Source organism: Bison bison, unplaced genomic scaffold (assembly GCF_000754665.1).
Source record: "Bison bison bison isolate TAMUID 2011002044 unplaced genomic scaffold, Bison_UMD1.0 scf7180017864352, whole genome shotgun sequence".
Lineage (NCBI taxonomy): Eukaryota > Metazoa > Chordata > Mammalia > Artiodactyla > Bovidae > Bison > Bison bison.
This window is the reverse complement of record NW_011494924.1, coordinates 2,706,353-2,710,939: the sequence shown is the minus strand read 5'-3', so window position 1 is coordinate 2,710,939 and position 4,587 is coordinate 2,706,353.

Below are 4,587 nucleotides of genomic sequence, written 5' to 3'. Positions count from 1 at the left end.
ACTGGCGACTCATTTCATACATGATATTATACATGTTTCAATGCTATTCTCCCAAATCTCCCCACCCTCTCCCTCTCCCACAGAGTCCATAAGACTGATCTATACATCAGTGTCTCTTTTGCTGTCTCGTACACAGGGTTATTGTTACCATCTTTCTAAATTCCATATATATGTGTTAGTATACTGTATTGGTGTTTTTCTTTCTGGCTTACTTCACTCTGTATAATAGGTTCCAGTTTTATCCATCTCATTAGAACTGATTCAAATGTATTCTTTTTAATGGCTGAGTAATACTCCATTGTGTATATGTACCACAGCTTTCGTATCCATTCATCTGCTGATGGGCATCTAGGTTGCTTCCATGTCCTGGCTATTATAAACAGTGCTGCGAGGAACATTGGGGTACACGTGTCTCTTTCCCTTCTGGTTTCCTCAGTCAGCTCTTATTTAAGCTGTCTCATGAGCTGGGAAACGTTGGCCCCTTGATCCCATCTGGTCTCAGTCCCCTTCTCTGGAAATGAGAGGTTTGTTCCAGCTGCTTGATGAGCTGTTGGGCCTCTCCAGTTGCTGGGCCTTTCAAAGCCACACATTTCATCAACAGCAGAGCCTGGGCCAGAAGTTTCTAAATCCCATTCTCTACTAAAAGGAAGCAAGGTCTTTGGAGAAATGGTTAATTCCAAAGGCTGCAACAAGAAAGTACAAAATCATCCTGGACTACCCCAGGGCGGCAGAAAACAAGACAGTGCCTCAGAGAATGGCAGGAACATATCAAAAGGACCCCAGAAGCAAGCTTGAAGTGGCATCCATTGGCCTAATCTGTGACAATTTGTGCATCAAAATAGAAAATGATAATAAGATTATAACACATTGAATAAAGCAGGAAGCTATGAGGCCAATGCCAATATAAATTAATGAATAGTAGTCATGTATGGATGTGAGATTTGGACTATAAAGCAAGCTGAGCACCGAAGAATTGATGCTTTTGAGCTGTGATGTTGGAGAAGACTCTTGAGAATCCCTAGGACTGCAAGGAGATCCAACCAGTCCATCCTAAAGGAGATCAGTCCTGAGTGTTCATTGGAAGGACTGATGCTGAAGCCGAAACTCCAATATTTTGGCAACCTGATGTGTAGAATTGACTCATTTGAAAAGACCCTGATGCTGGGAAAGATTGAAGGCAGGAGGAAGAGGGGATGACAGAGGATGAGATGGTTGGATGGCATCACCGACTCAATGGAGATGAGTTTGAGCAGACTCCAGGAGTTGGTGATGGACAGGGAGGCCTTGCGTGCCGTGGTCCATGGGGTCGTGAAGAGTTGGACACGACTGAGTGACTGAGCAGAGTTGAACTGAAGTAATGCTGGACCTTTGAAGAGAGAGGGATTGGGTCAGAAAATCCTTTTTAAAATAGAAATGATCCTGGAAGAAGAGATGACATTTGGGGAGGGCAAACTAATCTTGGAGAGCTATCCTAGCTTTCCCCCAAGATGTTTCCTTTCCCAAATTATTCCTCTCTGAGCAGCCTCTTTTCCAAACAGATCCTTAAATCCAATCTCCATTGGCCTCCCTGGTTGTTCAGTGGTAAAGAATCTGCCTGCAATGCAGGAGACATGGGTTCAATCCCTGGGTCAGGATGATCCCCTGAGGAAGGAAATGGCAACCCATTCCAGTATTCTCGTCTGGAAAATTCCATGGACAGAGGAGCCTGGCAGGCTACAGTCCATGGGGTCCAAAAGAATCGGACATGACTTAGGGACAAAATAACACCAATAGGCTTCCAGAGTGAAGTTTCCTTTTTAATGACTCTCAAAGGCTATTTATTTTGTATAGTAGTAGTTTCTTAGATATTAATTTGCATAAGAATCATCTGGCAAATTTACTTAGAAGCTGGTCCTTAGACCCCTCCACAAATTCAATTTTAGTAGCATCTCCTGATTGTGATGTGGATGGCCCAGGAATACCTTTACCTTCTGGTTTTGTTTGGTTTTGTTGGTTTAGTTTGAGCATGCAGAGATCTAGTACAAACTGCTCGAGTTAAAACAAGAATTGCTCCCTCTAAGTTTCCACACCCCACCTGGGAACCCCTTGGAAAATTTTTTTTTAATGATTGGTCAATCTATAGCTATGATCCAATGACAAGAAAAATGGCCTAAAAATATTGGATCTTTATTGACATAGGATAGAAAAATGGACTGAATTTCCCTATGTTCAGGCTTCCTTGGTGTCTCAGACAGTAAAGAATCTACCTGCAATGTGGGAGACCTGGTTCCCATCCTTGGGTTGGGAAGATCCCCTGGAGAAGGGAATGGGTACCTACTCCAGCATTCTTGCCTGGAGAATTCCATGGAAATAGGAGCCTGGCAGGCTACAGTCCATGGGTTCACAAAGAATCAAACATGACTCTGCAACTTTCACTTTCACCTTTAGAGAAACAAATTTCTTAACCCATCTGTCACCTCTCCATGGTTTCATCTCCATAGACTTCTCAGGCTGAAGCTCCCACTACGTTATGCTCAGCAATTTTAACTCTTCCCTGCTTTGCACATGCTTTTTCCTTTGTTTTGGGACGCCCTTCCCTTTTTACACTATGTTTTTGAAACTGTACCATGAAAATACTCATATAGTAGGAATGCAAAATCTGTATTATAAACTAATGCTTTTAATATGCTAATAATTCATTATAGAGGTGGTATAGAAGGTTCACTGGAGGCAGGCATGGCAACTCACTCCAGTATTCTTGCCTGGAAAATCCCATGGACAGAGGCTCCTGGGGAGTCTACAGTCCATAGGGTCACAGAGTCAGACACAACTGAGTGCCTGGCACACACACATATACATACAAGATTTAAGCAGACTGAAAGACAGGTGCCTTTTATTCCCTCAGATGACGGTGGTTTAGAAGAAAAAAGAGGTAAATAGGGAAGTCTTGTTTATAGAGAGTGTGTGTGTGCTCAGTTGCTCAGTCACGTCTGACTTATTTTGCCCTCATGGATTGTAGCCCACCAGGCTCCTCTGTCCATGGGATTTTCCAGGCAAGAATACTGGAATGGGTTTCCATTTCATACTCCAGGGGATCTTCTTGACCCAGGGATCAAACCCATGTCTCCTGAGTCTCCTGTGTTGACAGGTGGATTCTTTACCACTGAGCCACCTGGGGAGCCCCTTGTTTGGAGAGAATAATAAATAATAAAAGTAGTGTGTACATATTGATCCCAATATGTGCATCATACCAAAAATAAATAGTATGTACATGTTTATCCCAAACAATAAATATTAAAAAAATGTGGGTATTAAAATATGTATATTTACAGAAATTCACACTCTTATTCTTCATTAATTACAGCTGTCTCTATTGCCCTCTGTTTTTCTATAATTTTTGTGGCTCACCGCTGCATCCAAGGCTCTCCACAACTTCATGCCTGTCTGATATCCTTATCTAATCTTCCTGATTGATCCTCACTGCTTTCTCATGCCCATTCTAAGGTTCGGCCTAACTGGATGGCTTGTCATTTTCTACATAGCACCAGGATCACCTCTACCACCACCTCTGAGAGAGGAAATATGGGTTGCCTGTGCTGGAAGGAAAGGGAGTCTCCAAGGAGAGCAAGAGCATTACATGCTGGTGAAGATTTCTCATGACCACATCTTAAAAGGTAGCAATGGACAGAAATTCTTGAACTTACAAGAAATTTAACAAAATTATTTTGAATAGAACTCTCAGAGTTTGTGACACAAATTTGGACAAGGAGAGGTTCAGATAACCCCTTCACTCAATCCCCTATAGCTTTAAAGGAATAAAGAAAAGATTACTGTATCTTCATTAATAGCCCAAAGGCTTGGATGACTTGAGCCTTCATTGTTAGGACAAGTAGGATGCAGTGTGCAGGGATTATTTCAGTGGCTTCCAGAGAGATGCCAGCAGTTGAGAGCCAAAGGAGGCAAGGCACATTCTGTGTATGCCAATATAAACCAAGGATGCCCAAGGACCAGTGTCTCTCCCACTTATACCATGACCCTATTATACCTGTGGCTCTTCCAACTGGCCCTGGATAGAAGGAAGAATGAATATTATACTGATCGACTTAAATCAGAAATGATGACCAAAACAAAAATAGAAACAAAAACCTAAAGTAACTGAGAATTTGACTATATTAAGTTTTCTGCTCAGAAAAATTTTATTTTTAAATTAATTAATTAATTCTAATTGGAGGATAATTACTTTACAATATTGTGGTGGTTTTTACCATACATTGACATGAGTCAGTCGTGGGTGCACATGTGTCCCCTAGTCCTGAACCCCAATCCCAACTCCCTCCCTACCTCATCCCTCTGGGTTGGCCCAGAGCACCGGCTTTGAGTGCTGTGCTTCATGCTTCAAGCTTGCACTGGTCATCTACATATGGTCATTTTACATATGGTAATATACATATTTCAATGCTATTCTCTCAAATCATCCCACCCTCACTTTCTCCCACAGACTCCAAAACTCTGTTCTTTATATCTGTCTCTTTTGGTGCCTTGCATATAGGATTATCGTTACCATGTTTCTAAATTTTATATATATATATATATATATATATATATACA